This window comes from Montipora capricornis, chromosome 12 (genome assembly GCF_036669925.1).
Source record: "Montipora capricornis isolate CH-2021 chromosome 12, ASM3666992v2, whole genome shotgun sequence".
Taxonomy (NCBI): Eukaryota; Metazoa; Cnidaria; class Anthozoa; order Scleractinia; family Acroporidae; genus Montipora; species Montipora capricornis.
The window spans coordinates 34,669,938-34,677,437 of record NC_090894.1 but is presented as its reverse complement, the minus strand read 5'-3'; the positions used below and the strand labels follow the sequence as shown (position 1 = coordinate 34,677,437).

Genomic DNA, 7,500 nt, shown 5'->3' with positions numbered 1-7,500 from the left:
TTTAGAAAACTTGTTGAAGGTTATTCAGTGCCACCCTCCAAAACTTTTCACAAATTTCACACTGGCCTACTAATTACTTCCAGTACATCAAATTATCTAACCTCTCTTTGCGGACTCTGGTTGCAACACAGCTGCTTCAATAATTTTAATCCCCTTGCATTAGATTTATCTTTTAGAAAAACCATAACTTCATATTTCCGTAATAATCATTCAAAGACATTGAGCAAAAGCATACAAAGCTACATTTGAAAGGGACATAATCCCATGTTGCAGTTTTCTGGATAAGACTTCACAGAAATATCTCCTGTTACCTTTCCATATGTAAAGAGGTCCCATGATTTATGAGTCAATTAGTCAATGAGTCATGCGTCAATGAGACTCACAGTCAATATAGCAATAATTTATTGATCAAGCCTAAGCCCTCGTTTCAGTGATTAGGCCTAAGCACTCTCTGAAATTTTAGCTTTCATTTTATGGGTTAGGGTAACTGCACTAACTCATTGACTCATAAATACTTAAAACTCATATGTAAAAAATATTTCAACATTAGACGCAATGAATTTTTAGCAATTGCTGTAAATAATAGTAATCATTCCTACCATTTCAAAGGATGAATAAATTAAAGTTGAATGCAGTAAGTGTAAGAAGTAAAAAAGTGGTCCAATTTATTTAAGCTATGATAAATTTCCATCCTTGCTTTAGTCTCTGGATAGGGTTAAACAATGGTGGTGAAGTGAACAAACTACCCCAAGGGGGCACTGCTTATGATACTGAGACCAAACAGCTGGCAAAGTTGCCGCAGTACATTTAAGGCTATCAATCTGAAAAACGAATGGAACTGTAGAAAAATTTGGTAAGCGAGCAAGTAGCTTTTACTTATGAATTATAAAATGCCAGTCATTTGACAATTTAGAACTGGTTCCCCTAAGGGGTCAGATTTCTTTAGCCTACACCCAGAAAACAAGATTCTGTTACCTTTAAGGGTTGTTTAAAAAAAAAAAAGACCCCTCCTGAGCAAACCGCTTCCTCATGTTTGGATTCTCATTGATTTAATGACTTTAACGATATTATGCAAATTTGTTCTACAAAAATACTCAAATACCATAAAAGTATTTTTAACCTAACTTTTTTGCAAGGTTTACTCCTTGAGCCACCAGCTTCAACTTTGATACTTTGTTCTAAAAGCCAAAGCCATTGAATAGCAATGGTGGAGGTGATGATTAGTCACTTTGTATTGGTTCAATTGAAGAAAGAAAGTCAAAGTAATGATTGCACTTTAACCCTTTCACCCCTAAACCGGCCATACTTGGTATTTTACTCTGTCTAAAGCCAGAGTATTTTGCTCTGTCTAACACCAGACAATTTTACTCGTCAATGGGGAACCCCATGGAGTCAACAGTCTTACAGTACTTCTCAACATAAAGAAAATGAATTCTGTGGACTTGAACATTCCCAAAAAGAAATGCCGTATATTCCAAAGATGGTTGCGTAAACTCTTCAAGATTTACCTGCTTCAGGAACATCAAATCAATGAATATTTTGAATATTTTTCCTGAACTCCTGCAAACTTTGTACACCTTTTAATGGTTTGCCCTTTAAAAGTAACATTCCGAAATAATGCAAATACAACTGAGGCTGTTTTGCATTATCTACAAGACAAGACAACAATATCCTTTATTCAAACACAATCAATATTAAAGCAATAACACATGCTTGTGGGGTCATGTGCTAACTATAATAAAGATACACTACAGGAAATAAAAGCTTAAAACTAACTATGTGACAGACATTAGGATATCTATACATAAGGGATAAGAAAAATAAATCAATTGCTATCCAAAATATCATATTGCAAATACACCAAAAGGTAACGGTTGATTGACAAGTTCCTTGTGCAAAATGGTAGAGCATGTTTGAAGTCCAGCAGGACCAAGATCAGAAGTTATGATAAAAACTCTAAACATACTTTTTACCAAAATTATTTTACTGCCATCAACCCCAATGAGACCTTATGCATGGGACACTGTTTCTAGCTGCAGCTCCAAATCACATAATATATTAATAAATTTTGCCATGTAAGAAAAGAACAAACATGTGGGGTGTAAGCAAAAAAAGTCCAAGGTAATAAAGCTTCCTTTCAGCCTTTTCAGGATCAACTATCCACTGTCAACCATACTTGACTCAAAACAGAATTTCCTTGATCCAACAACACATGACAGTCCCCTAAAACCAAAGTTACATCATTAATGCTACCAGAAAACAATAGTAAAAAAAACCTCAATCTATAGATACCTATATACATCTGTACCTACACTTTTGTTCTTCCAAACATTATTTTAACTAACATGGATTTTGATTTTGATTTTAAACTCAAATTGATTGCAAATCCATAACTTGGTAACTACTTGAACGCAAGGATCGTTGAGTTGTGACTGCTAAAAAGTATAATAACTTAGACCTTCACCAGAAAAGGGAATATAAATGAGCTTAAAAGCAGCTATTTAAAATATTTGATACTTGGGTTACGTTCCCAATGAGACAATCACATTCAAAATCAAATTCATATCTGATCGAATCATTGATCATTCATGTAGAGGTGCCGATCGTAAGGTGTAACGCAGAAAAAAATAACCTTCACGTTGAACAATATTGCCATTTCCCTGCCACCTGGTAGAAGCCAATTCACACATGAACGGAAACCTTAGGAATCCTCCTTTCTGCACATTACAGTAGCTTTTTGTACCCGGTGGCAACAAACTTTCCACATTAAAAATTGCGCAAAAAACTCACCTGTTTCGCAGCTCTTTTCCAACGAAATAAAATTTTCCAGGAGCAAATTTTCAGAGGATGCTGGTTGGATTGGACTTTCAAACGACTTACAGAACATAAACGTCCTCTAAGAATACATTCCACTTGAAACTGGCGTTAAAAGTAGCCTTGATCGCTCTAAAAAGAACCGAAGCCAACAAGCTACCGATCCTCAAAAGGCAGCCATTTTTCTGTTCATCTCGGGAGTGCTTTTTTCACTAGAGCCAATGATAGTCCCGGAAACGCGTCACGTGACATATCGCGCGACTCATGCGCAGACATTTTTCGCCAGTGAAGCCGTAGTGCGAAATCTGACTACGTGAGTCGCGATGTTTTGCCGTAGTGGCTACTACGTCGGGTTTATTTCGCTTCTCTGGCCCTTTTCAACGGACATCTCGGCATTTTAAGAATTCTGTTGGATACTATATCCTTTAAAGTCAATTTAAGTCAAGGATTGTGTCAAGGTTGCCTCTCATAAGCTTGTAAGTCCGTATTATGAACTTACGATAAGTTTTGGCAAAGGTGTTGGAATGGCGAAGTGAGTTCAGCACGCGGTTGTTTTTCTTCGGTTAAGTTTGCTTTGAGGATTTAGTGAAGATGTTTTATATCTGGATACTATACGATGCTATTTTGCTTCTTTGAGTATAGATACGTGTGTCTTTTTCACTCGATATTCTTTGAGATATTTGTCTCTGAAATTGTATATTTCATCCATTAAATTGTTGTTATTGTTCAAGGTGTATAGCATTTGCTTTTGCTCAGAAATAATCTGTTCGTCCTAGCATGGCGAACAACGGCCATCGTCCTTTCAGCGAAGCCATTTGAAGGTAAGAAACTAAATAAAAGAGATTTTAAACACCTTTAGCCTATGTTTCCTTGTATTTTGCTTTGCTAAACTTAAAATTTAGCAGACCACCGAGACGTAGTCTCCCCAGACCTTTTCAGTCACGGCAGCCGTAGTAGCACCATCCGTAGTGATTTGCTTAAACTCCCAAGTGAGTTCTGAATACACGGAAGTAGCATATCGGGTTCCTTCAGTAAAACGCTGCGCACGAACTAGATATTCGATTAAGTTCAACTTTGAAAAAGAATAAAATCGTCAGCGCGTAAAGAACCGTGACAAACTGAGATGCAATAACGAGGACGAGAACGGCCAACGGGAAATTTGGGGAAAAAGTTGTCAAAAAGTGCCACTAACTATATTGCACGCACAACATAAAACGTTCAAAGAGAGCAGTCATAATCCAGGCGATGTTACGGTTTTTTGCAATTTTAAGGATTTTAAACCCCACCAAATCGCAAGTATGAAAGTCCAATGTCGCGTTTTTTAAACTCGTCTACAGAACTGCGTATTGTGAAAACAATTAGCAAATGTTATCTTGAAATTCCTTATCATACATTGCATTGTGAAATAATACAGAATCACGAGCAGCAAAGAAACGAAAAATTGACCAGAACTTTGAAAAGAAAATGTCGAATTCTGGTTTGGATATAATTTACTTAATCCAATACATACTACTTTAATCATAGCTGCTTACAAGTACACTTATCACTGAGCGTTTTTAATTTTTCGATGTACGGTTTCCGGCGCCTAACCTTGATGTCGTCAACAGCGATACCAAAGTGACAACACATCTCTCTTAGGAGTGGGATTGCAAGGGTGTTTAGTTTCCCTTTAGAGGACAGTTCGCGAAGGTTGAAAGAGTCAAACACAATCGGGTGCCTTGGTGTGAGATCGTCAACCACTTGGGATATCATGGTATCAATGTCAGCCTCATATCTAGCAGCTTCCATCACCTCGATTTCAGCTTCTTCGTCAGGGAGAGTTTTCTTGGACGCAAGACGTGAAAAGAACCCTCCGATTTGATTGGCTGTCAGGAAGTCGTCACTGGAACATCCTGGTACCATTGATATCTTTTGCATGCATCATAGATCGAGCCACTGATGCCGGATCAGCTTTTTGCCCTGTCATCTCTCAGAGTTTGAACTTTTTGGTAAGATATGACCGTTGTGGAACAGTGAACCTAGTACGTCGAGGTCCAGTTACCTTCAGCGCCCAGCCGATATCCAGATTTCGTGCGCTTGCGTGTTTGGTAGGGACACTTAACGACGGGTACCATAGTGGCTCCTTATCCTCCCAGTTGTTCTGCATATTGGACAGCAGCTTTTTCGTATAAGGTTTCATGCTCAAGGGTATATTGGTGCTTACCATAGTCCAAGTGACGAAGCAGTGAGGAATGCCTAATGAACCTTTTTATACATCCGTCCTCCGGACAAGCAAAAAGGCTAGTCGAAGCATCTTCCCCTCCCGAGCCTGTGGATTCTTTTTCATCCCCTGAGGGCTTCGCGGAAGCAGTTCGCCCTTTTATCGATGAAAAATTACTTCGGTGTACTTGGGCTACCACAAGGGCCGGTAAAGCGCCTGAACCTTGTCCAGAAGACTGCTGTTGATACACGATCTTACCCGGACCGATTCCGTACGCCCTCCACACGCGAATCCCGTCAGCTGAATACTCTATGTTGGATAAAAGGCTTACACCATCTATCTTGAATGCTGGAGTTTCCACGCTTGTAAACAGTTCACAAAGCGTGACATTAAGTGAAGGCACTCCACCGAAAGATACCATGGCTTTGAACATCTGTCCTGGTGTCTCGATGTCATTTCCTGAATTTAGGAAGACTCTCATGTGAGACTCTCCCTGTGGATCTGAAAAGTCAAGCCTCTTGAGTACGATGCCCTCCTTTTGGTCTAATTTGCTAGAGCTAATAATGACGTGCCCGCAGTGATAGCAGCCGGCATTGTCTTGCCGATAGTAGACGGTTGTCGAGCTTGACATGATGGATTTCAGCTGCTGGATCATGTCTGCCATTACTGCGAGAACGACATTGCTATCCTGACTGCAGGTCTTAAAAATATGGCAGAATGTCAGCATCTGTATTTCGCCATCTACTCTCGTAAACGCAACACTGATATGCCAAGGAATTCCTCGTTTTCCAAACTAGTCTGTCTGGCTCTCGCGGTACTTCCGTGGCAAATACTTCATGGCCCAGTCCTGGATGACAAGGACAGAGGATTCGTTTAGTGATTCCAGGAAGTTAATCCTTGCTGAATCTTGGTGGATTGAGCGTAAAATATGTGCCTTCTACGATACTATTTGAGCTTTTGCCTGTTTTACTAAGAAACGCATTTCTTCACAATCGTCATCTGATAAATTGCTTTCATTTTTAACGAGTGTGTCGTCTATTTCATCATCCATTGTTGATGCTAACAACTCGCAGCGATCGCAACAGTCGTCGTGGCTGTGTTTGCAGTCATCATAAAAAGCAGGATCTTTGCTATCACTCAATGCAAACAACCTGCAACGATCTGCCACAGTTGAACTCTCACAAACATGCACGTGCAATTGAAAACAAGACTTCTCAGTTCTCTTACTGTTTAAGGATTAAAAAACCGAAAATGAAATTATACATGCTCTATTCTTAAATCAATGGATAGAACAAAACCTACGAATGCTTCAACATCAACCTGCGCGATGTATTTGTTAATTCACTTCTTTTATTGTTTTTGTTTTGTTTTGTTTTTGTTTTTTTCATTGATTCAAAGCTACAAGTTTCTATATGCCAGAAAAGTATGATAAAACGTTTGCATGCTTCACCAGCGACACATTTTAGTTAACAGGAACCTCTAATTTTTGAGAACTTGGGGTGGATATAAGTTAAGCTTTTGAAGCAGCGTTTAAATGTAAACCACTGCTCGTGATAGCATCTCCGTTTACAGCGGTTTCTCATTAGTGCGATCCTTAATATTTATAGTTTTTTTCGGCGAATTTTCTTGTTCTTTGCCACATTATGGAAATGATATTGCCTGACATTTTGAAGCGGTAAAAAGTCAAGGTCGCTGAGACGCTTTTGCCAATATTCTGTAATCTGTCTTTTCCTTTACTATATTCAGACAGATTTTAACAAATGTAGGGTAGTTGATAGGAACTGTATGTGGTTAGAACTGAGCCAATTTAAAACAAATTTTACCCAAGGGAATGCGAGAAAATTAGCAGTTAATTTTACAGATTTGGTCACGCTGCCGTCATAAAGATTGGAAGAACATACACGATTCTGGATTTACGCGCCATACCAGGGCCCAGCTTGCGCGCAGCCATAAAACTCTAGGGAGCCTCCTTAATTGAATTTTTTTGGTCTTTGGCCTTACACACGTCACCATTCCCTTGGCCCCAGTCATTCCAATTAAAATAAAATCCTTCAATGTCTTTTAGTAAAGCCACCAAAAGCCACACACACTTTCCCAAGACATGGCCAAAGTATGCGCAGGAACCTCACAAAATTAGGATCTCTTGACCAAAAGTACAGACTTACCAAAGACATTTCTGCAATACTGTGTGTGAGACTTTCTTTTGTTACGCTTGAAGGGGTTGCTATGCTAGTCTCACCAAGTAAGCTAGCTGCAAGCATCTCTGCAATCTCTACAAATACCTACAGATAAGACGACATATAATTATTCAGTGAGGCACGCACCATCCTATGTAAATCTGTTTTGTAAATTTTTACATTCACTATGAGAACGTTTGTCAGATTTCCAACAGTGCACAAAATGGTTCCATAACATTGCAAACTCTGCCTCAGAAGTCATCTCCTGTTGATTGACCCCAGAGCATCTCTTAACCACTCACTGACAGC

At 39.1% G+C, this 7,500-nt stretch overlaps 1 protein-coding gene and 1 long non-coding RNA gene across 4 annotated transcripts in view; one reads left to right on the top strand and one right to left on the bottom strand.

The window, feature by feature from the left end:
• LOC138025965 (uncharacterized) overlaps positions 1-3,010 on the bottom strand; it is a 469,560-nt gene extending 466,550 nt beyond the window's left edge. Inside the window, exons 1-2 of one of the 2 annotated variants that reach the window (XR_011127209.1) lie at positions 2,791-3,010; positions 1,495-2,223 (exon numbers count right to left, since the gene is read on the bottom strand). This is a non-coding gene — a long non-coding RNA (uncharacterized lncRNA). The remainder of the gene's footprint in view (positions 1-1,494; positions 2,224-2,790) is intronic. The other variant, XR_011127208.1, reaches the window with a different exon arrangement.
• LOC138025963 (polycystin-1-like protein 2) overlaps positions 1-7,500 on the top strand; it is a 116,003-nt gene that overhangs the window by 13,846 nt on the left and 94,657 nt on the right. The gene's annotated exons all lie outside the window — the stretch shown is intronic.